The following is a 9,055-nucleotide window of genomic DNA, read 5'->3' on the forward strand; positions in this document are numbered from 1 at the left end:
AGGACTTCACAGCCCCAGACTGAGCTCCATTCTACATCCCAAAAGATGCCCATGGGGGTGACTCTTCCAGAAGTTTTGAACTCCATCCTCTCATTCACTGGACTCATGAATAAGCTGGAGGCTGTCCCTACAGGACACATACAAGATCAGAGGTGACAGAAAGTTGGGTGGTGCCAAGGGCAGGCTGTACATTTAGAAATTAAGAGTTTAATAAACTGGAGTCTGACTGCTGGGCTTCACATCCTGACTCCCTTTTGGAGTTAAGGGAAAGTACAAAAGCACCCAGTGTTTCCAACCATCCAATACGAAGTTTACACGGCCAGCAATATACCCAATTCTTTCTACCAGTTCTATAGGTAGCCCTTTGTGTAAAAATCAGTCCTGATTTAAACTGACCTTCCTAAAGATTTTTCTGCTATCAGTCTCTAATTCCATCCTGCTTCTCTTCCAGGTGATTGTCCTGAGCACATCCTAGGCAGATCCACACTGGCTTCTCCCTGGTGCTGGACTGCCATTCAACCGGCATCTCTTGCAAGTTAACTGAAGTGAAGGAAAAGGTTGGCACTCAGGCAAAAAGTTGGAGGACAACATCAAAGCTCTGTAGACAGGTGATGCATCCTTTGTGTAGATGGTCCTTGGTGAGGCCATTGCTGTGGACACCTCTGAATGCCCACATCTAGGAAAGCTAAGAATTGCTACTAAGTCATGGGAAGAAGCATAAGTTCCATTCTATATCCGAGGTTTAGGCATGGAAACCACTTCCTAGAAACCTCATTTTAATCCCCTTTCAGGTCATTTGCAGTGTGAGACATGAGGCAAACTGGCTATGGATAGAAAGTCCTCCAGTGTTGATAAGGTCACTGTAACAGTGGCAAAGGTCGGCAAGAAATGAGCCTACCCTCTGATGTTACCTTAGCTGTCCCCAAGTAACTTGATATTCTGTCGTATTTACTGAATAAAATTAATTAAACTTAATGAGCTGTCCTATCTTCCAAAGAGGAAAGCAGGAGGTAGATGGGGAAATTCTGGAATGATTTTAAACCCATAGACTGCTGGGTGCAGGGGCACAGGCCTGTAATCCCAGCAACTCAGGAGGCTGAGGCAGGAGGATCGAAAGTTCAAGGATAGACTGGGCCACTTAAAGAGACCTTGACTCAAAATAAAAAAATAAAAAGAGATGGTCCTATAGTTCAATGATAAAGTATTCCTGTGTTCAGTCCTTAGTATTAAAGAAAGAAGAAAAAAAGGAAACCAAGCCAGCCAGCCAGCCAGGTTTCCATGGGTTGTAAAGAGAATTCAGGATCCTCTACCTCATTCTCATCTAGAGCTCTAGCCCACCCTTTGTATCCCTGTCATTTATGATGTGTCCTGGCTGCAGGGCAGTTGACTTGTTTTGAGATGGGAAAAGCATACTCACAATGACATAGGGGAGGGGCCTCAATAGTGCCAATAGATTAGTCCAGCACTGCTGTATGATTTCTGGTACTCCCTCATCCAGAACCCTGATAGAACAGTAAATGCTACAGGTCACCCAGCTAAGAGAGAGTGGGGTGGGAACTCTAAACAGTTCATTCAGAAGCTTGGGTTTGAAAACCAATACCGCATATGTGTAGCCTATTAGGATAATGAGCCTAGAGGGTGAGAAATGAATGAAAGGGGAGCTCTGTGGTCTTTGTCCCCTTGTTATTTTTTTCTTTCCATTAATGAATATAACAGTATAACTCTTCACAGAGCCTAATAACTTAATTTTTGTGTTCATTCAGCATATGCTGGGAGTCAGGACTCCAGAGTCTGCCTACATCTTCACCCACTCACCATCAGATATCGGCACTTAACATGTGGCAGATGCTGTTCTGGCCTCGTAGTCTTGTTCAGTGGGTGAAAATGGCAGGCAAATATCAGGAGTTGGTGTATGAGAAAATAAAATGGTAGAGATGGGGAGCAGATCACGAGGGGTACCGTGGGTACCAGTGGAAACTACTATAATAATCCAAGATAAATGACAACTTAGACCAGAGTGGTAAACATACAGTTAACTGGAAAAAAGTGGTTCTGAATATATTTTGTAGGCAGAAACTTATACATTTCTAAAAAGTAGGTATGAGTTATAAAGAAGGGAGGTCAAAGGTGGTACTCAGATTTTGGGCCTGAGGAATTAAAAGGATGAGCCTCTGATGAGAGGCAGGAACAGATTGCCTACTAACAGAGATGCTGAGGCATTTAGAAACTGTCTGGGGTTTAGGGCAGAGGCAGGCTGACATAATTAGGGGAGTGATTCTACATGGAAGCAGCATCCCTTTTTGCTAAGTACCTGCTATGAGGTGCATGTGTCTGCATATATGCCCTATCATTCTGGAAGGGGAAATTAATCAACTGCACAACTGTGATCAGTGTTTTATTGGAAAGGCCGTCAAGCTTCAAACATTGAGAATGCTGACTATTACAATGAGTCAGCAGACCCAGGTGGACTGATAGAATTCTTTCTGAGATATGTTGGGAATGCCATTACTGCTTGCCCATTATTGAGATTCTGATAGCCAAGGTTTACATTAGGAGTACAGTGGTTTAGTTTTCTCACTGATCAATAACATTCCTGTTTCTGCCTGTCGTATTGGCTTCTCCTCAAGTGCAAATCTCCTGGGAAACACCAGACCCAGCGCCGACCTGGGAATAATAGCAGAATGACATATCAGCGCCCTCACCAGGGCAGGTATCAAGAGTCTCATCCATCTCCAGTGTTGGGAAGCCTGTCAGATTCCAGCTGCTATCAGCATGAATTGGTGCCTACCAGGACCTGGGCCAAGCTTTGGAGTACCTCAAGCCTGTCAATGTCGTCAAAGGCCACCCAGCCTGGACAGGGGAGCCAGGTAGGTGCAGGAACTATGGTAGGGATAGAATGTAGAATGTTCACTATTGAATTCTCTACTTCTAATTGAGTCCAGTACAAAATAGCTAGTCATTTTTATCTAGGACACTTTATTTAGACTTTTATAAATCACAATTATAGTTTTACTTAAAATGATAGATGAATTAAACCGCTAGCCTTGCTGTGTCTGGGTCTCTCATATGCACTCAATAAATATTTGTTGAGTTAATGAACATAACTATATATTTTCTGAAGTAAGTGAATGACTGAACATGAGTTTACTCTTAATTATCAGTAATCATCATGAATTTGGTGCTTGTTTCTTAAGGAGGCCTTAAAAAATTAACTTTGAAAGCAAATTTAAAATCTCAGTTAATCCTCCAGGTGCCATATTTTATACTGAGTGGGGTAGGAGTTCAGAAACACCTGTTGAAATGAATGTAACAGAAAATATTGCTGCTAAGAGGGGAACCCTGTCTCATTTAAGACTGTGTGAGCATTTCTGAGCAGGACTACAAATAAAACTGCCGGAATTGGCTGAAGTTTTGCACCAAACTGTGGTTATAGCAGTTTACACTAGCACATAAGAGCTCTAAATTTTTATCTGAGAAGCAGAACTTTGTAGTCCTCTCATAGACATGGGGCCAGTGCCTGCTGGTTCAGGACTCTATTTAGTCTTTAACTAATGTTGCAAATGGATATATGCCATCTTGGTCTGTCACAATTACTAGGTTCTTTTGTGGCAGATATTGGAAGACTTCACATGTTAGACCCCTCCTCCAATATATCACCACAAACAGATGGTTCAATAAAGCAAGTTTCAGGCTGAATTTCCATATACTTCTATTAGCAGTCAGTCACAGAACTGTCATGTCTATTGTAGAGTTTGATAAAGTCTCAGCAACTTGTCTTATCAGTGTCCTATGAGCATGTTTCATGCAGGTGTGATATAACCTGTCAGAAGGCTTCAGGTAGCTTGATGGTGGGAGACAACCCTTTGAGCATGACAGAACAGGATGGAATCCTTAGACGTGGTTGCTGGTTCAAAGGGTGGAGGCTGCTGGGTTCATCTCTTCATCCTGGAAAGTGCCTATATAAGGGTTCTAGTCAATCCACACATCTTGAACTCCACTCATTTCTCTATGACACACAAAACCCCTTTGGTGCTGACTAGAGATAAATGAAGTTGAACTTCTCTGAGGCTTGTGATCACTCTTTCAAATGTATTTCCAGCTACTGTGCTACGAATACTAACCACCCCTACCCTGTCGAGTAAAGCTGCCCTGGAGACCATGCAGCTCCACAAGAAGTCCTTGGACCAGCTCTTCTCTGAGAGGCTGTGCTGTTGCTGACACAGCCACCATACTCCCCAGAAACCAGGTGTGTTTCCCTGGGAGCCGTTTCTTCCACTCACAAATCTTTGCTCTTCTTCCCTCACCCTGCCCATCAGCCTTCTGTGCCTATAGTTGCCTTTGTTACCAGCAGCTTCTGGCTACAGAGTTGACCAGACTCTCTCAGACTCAAAAAGAAACATCTTGCTCCCTTGTTTCTATATGTCCCTGTCAGACTCCAGGGCTCTGAGAGGCTTCCTTTCTAGTCATCTCTGAGCCCATCTACACAAGACACCTTGGGAGGCTCTGCAGTGTCAACCTACTCCCTGGGGTGGCCACTGGCTGTGTGAAGAGAGCATGCTCTGAGTTCACACAGATCTCAATAGCCCCAACCATGCAGCACCCCAGGCTGGAGCCTGTGGGTCTTGATCCCTTAGACTCACAGTGGCCACCCTGTCAACCCCACCCAACTGAGGCCAGGAGGATAGTCTCCCATTTCTTCACATATTCCCTCATTTTAGGTCCTCACTGATGACAGCTGTGGTTGAGCTGGGCTAAGCACAGTCTTGGCCACCCAGTTCTCCTAGTCTGGCAAGGGAAACACAAATAAAACAGAAGATTATGATATGATAGGAGAGATGGTGCGATAAGGCTAACTCTGGAAGTCTATGGAAGAATGTAAGAGGAGTAGCAATAAAGATGGAAGAATCCAAGAAAACTAAATCTAGAGGTAGAGAAATCAATTTCAATAAAAGCATGTGCAAAGGACAGGAGGAGAGTTAGTAGGGAGGGCAGTATGACTGATGTGCACCTTGGGAAGGTGAACACATAGGCAGTTTGTTAAAGGGCCTCAATGCCAAAGTGGGGAGTCTGGACTTGGTGCTGAGGCGGAGGGGAACCATGGAATGCTCAGGTAGGTGACTTACTCTAATGAGAGACATGAAGTGTAGGTTTAAGCCTTTTCAGAACTTAACTCGGGTCCTTAAGCAAGACAGACACCATGACTAGACTTGGTCTGTTAGTTCTAATGGTCATAACACCGGCAGGAGCCCTCAACCTACTTTCATCAGGCCTGAGAGGGTCCAGCAATAATGGCATCTGTGTCAATGGCACAGAAACAAATAAGCAATACTCTACTGGACTGAGATGGTCCCTTTGCTGGGTAGAAACCAAATTGAAATTCTAAAATGATTCTATTGTCATTTGTCTGAATAAAATGGGTATCTTCTTGTTTTTATCAAACCAAGCCCCAGACACCGGAAACAGAAATACAGGCTGCCATTGCCTGTTCACATAAACAATTGGTATTTTGGCCTTGTAGGGAGACACACCAGCTCATGTTTACAGAGCTGTTTGTATTTGATGGTGACAACATAACACAACTGAGAAAAGTCACCCTATGGGAAAATCTGTTTTCCTTCTGTTCTGAAAAGAAAATTCTTCCACATCTTATAGAACAAGTGTGTCTGCATACACAGCAGCAGACTGAGATTCTCAAAGGGAAATCTGCACACCTCTTCCCCCCCCGCCCCCCCATGCTATTTACCTATAGGCCAACTAGGGGTTGGAAATGTTTCCAGAGAAAAACTTCCTACCTTACTTACATTCCCATTTCCCATAATTAGCCAAGTCCTAATTATTTCCTGTATTGTCTCTGCCACATTAGTTTTGTGAGACAATGGTGTGTGGGACAATGGTGCATAACTCAAACACAGGGCCAATCTAAATGAGAAACTGGCAGAGGGCTCATGGGACAATTGCATTATTCATGAAAAGACATGAGAACAATTGGAGGATAACATTAGATTTTAAATCAGAGAGGCAATTACAAGACAATTATCCAAAATGGTATAATTGCCACAGCTACAGGGTGTGTGGCAGAACCTACACAGCCTTCATGCCACTTTCTTTCAATGCCACTTGAAAACTGGTCTGTACATTGTAAGTAGAAATGCCACAGAGGAAAACATTTGTATCCCCTCCCCCACAACCCATACAAGCAACCAGAGGCTAAGTGGAAAATGCAGCCTCAGGCCAGGCTTAAATCTCTCTTGCCTTGCTTACTCCAAAATTTGCTAATGGAAGTTCCTTGGCCCTGTCCTTGTGTCAATTTCAGTCAACCTAGTTCTACTCACAGTCTCTCAGCCTAAGGGTACTCCAGCCTAAGGCAATGGAAAGGAGTCTGTTTGAGAAGCAGAAAACTGGGTTTTACTTGCTTTTTTAGTGCTTACTAACAGCACAATTTGTACCTGCCATTGTAAGGGCAAGCTACCAGGTGCTCAGCCCATACAATGAGCGTGCAAGGTATTTTTCATATCCTACTTCATAAGTCCTGCTTTTCTTGCATTCATTTATTCCACAATTTTTTTTCCAGCACCTTCTTTAGATCAGGCTTTGTCCTTGGAATTTGGATTACATTAATGACAAAGCAGAGTTCTGTCTTTGTGGAGCATACCTCACGGGAGTAATTTGCACATACCCTCAGAGGTACAATGTATTATGCGTCTATGGCACCAGCATAGCAAAATGTAAATTGGGATCAAAATATTCTCACCTCTTTCTTAATCTGTCTTCTTTCCTTCCACTTCCATTTCTCTCACCTTTCATTCTTTGCTTTGCTGAGCTTTGGAACTCTGCCTCTGCTACATCCCCAGTCCTCTTTTTACTTTTAATGTTGAAGCAGGATCTGATTAAGTTGCCCAGACTGGCCTCAAATTTGTGATCCTCCTACCTTAGGCACTCAAGTTTCTGGGGTTACAGATGTGTACCATCGTGCCCAGCTCAACATTTGTTAAGCATCTGTTAATTTATACCTAGCAATATTAAGATGGGTATATCCTTTGATCTAGCAATTTTATTATTAGATCTTTATCATTCAATATACTTCAACAGGATTGCTAAGATAGGTTCAGTGTATTCACTACAATATTATTTATGATAGTCCCAAACTAAACACAATGTAAAACCTGTATCAATAAGGATGCTATTAAATAAATTAGAATGCATCTACACAATGAGATATTATGCAGCTGCTACAAGAACATGCTGATTATGAAAGGATGTCCAGGGGCTCCCATGAAGTACAAAAATATGAGTTTCAAAACAACATGTATAATCAGATCCTATATTTGTAAAACAAAGTTAATATATACATAGAAAAAAACCCTGAAAGGATATGAATCAAAATATTATCTGGGGGTGCAGTGCCTCTGGGAAGTTAGCTGGGTATAGGAAATACTTTGGATTTCTTCCTTGTTTTCTGATTTATAGTTGGTACAGATTATATGATAAAATAAAAATACATAAAGAACATGAATCATCTCTAGCACAGGGCTGCTAAGAGAGCATAGTTTCCTGCACTTGAAGAAAGTGATGATTAACTCTATGTGCCAACTTATCTGTACCTTTGGTCACATATTATTCTGTGAAGATGTTTTTGGATGAGATTAACATTTAAATTGGTGGACTTTGAGTAAAGGAAGTTACCTTCCATAATATGGGTGGGTCTCATCCAGTCAAGGCTTTAATCAATCAAGGGTCTTATCTAATCAGTAAAAGCTTTAATAGAATAAAGATAGAATTCCCAAGAAAGGAATTCTATCAGCTAACTAACTGCCACTACAATTCTTCTGGGGTCTCCCGCCCACTGGACTATACCTTCAGATTTTGGATTCACCAGGCCTCCCTCCAAATTCACTTGAACCCATCTCCCCACTCTCTCCTATTTATTCTTTGACAAACCCAGACTAATACAAGAAGTATATGGTTTAGTGGTCTAGTGACAGTCCTACAGAAGGTGATCAGTGGGCACACCAACCGGTGACAGAGTTGGGGGTACTTTAGACATCCTCAATCACTTCAGTCATTCAAGTAAATATAAAATCCCATGGTATTCTTGCCCTGCAAGAGCAGCTTCAAGGCCAGGTGGGTGGCATATGCCTGTAATCCCAGCTGCTAGGGAGGCTAAGGCAGGAGGATCGCAAGTTCAAAGCCAGCCTCAGTAATAGGGAGGCACTAAGCAAATCAGTGAGACCTGTCTCTAAATAAAATACAAAATTGGGCTGGGGATGTGGTTCAGTGGTTGAGTGCCCCTGAGTTCAATCCTGGTACCCTCTCAAAAAAAAAAAAAGAAAAAGAAAAGAAAGAGTTTAAAATGATGTCTGTACTGTGATTACAGCTATAAAAATGTTATAAATATCAAAATACCATTAAGGAATAATAGAAAATAAAAATAGGAATTGTTAGGGCTATGAAAGCCAGAGAGTGCTCCTCTCCAAACAAAAGTTGATTAAGCATTGCTCTTGCTGCTTGTCAATCAAAAAGGAAGCCTGAATGAGGTCCTCTTGCCTGACGAAGATGACTATTGCTACAGGCTTATGTTTCTTATCTCCAGAATTCCTGAACTGAGGAGAAGCTGAAATCTCAGAATATGCCAGGCACAGTGTTAAGTATATACAAGCATCTCTCATATAACCGTGACCCTGATTCTGTATGGTAGATTTGGTTGTATAACTCAGCATTCAGAAAGGCCCTCAGAGAAGAAACTGACAAGGTCTCCAACAAGATCAAAAGTAATATGTTTTCTGGAGCTTCCCTAACAAAATAAACAAACTGGATGTCTTGAAAATGACAGAAATTTGTACTCAAAATTCTGGAGACTAGAAATTTGAAAATCAGGAGTCAGCAGAGTTGGTTCTTTCTGGTGTTCTGAGGGAGAATCTGTTCTGTGCGTCTTACTCAGTGTCTGGAGGCTGCCAGCAATCAGTAGTGTCCTTGGTTTGTAGATACACCACTCAGTCTCTGCCTCCATCTGCACATGGCATTCCCCTTTGTGTGTGTGTGTATATATATATATATA

Source organism: Marmota marmota, unplaced genomic scaffold (assembly GCF_001458135.2).
Source record: "Marmota marmota marmota unplaced genomic scaffold, marMar, whole genome shotgun sequence".
Lineage (NCBI taxonomy): Eukaryota > Metazoa > Chordata > Mammalia > Rodentia > Sciuridae > Marmota > Marmota marmota.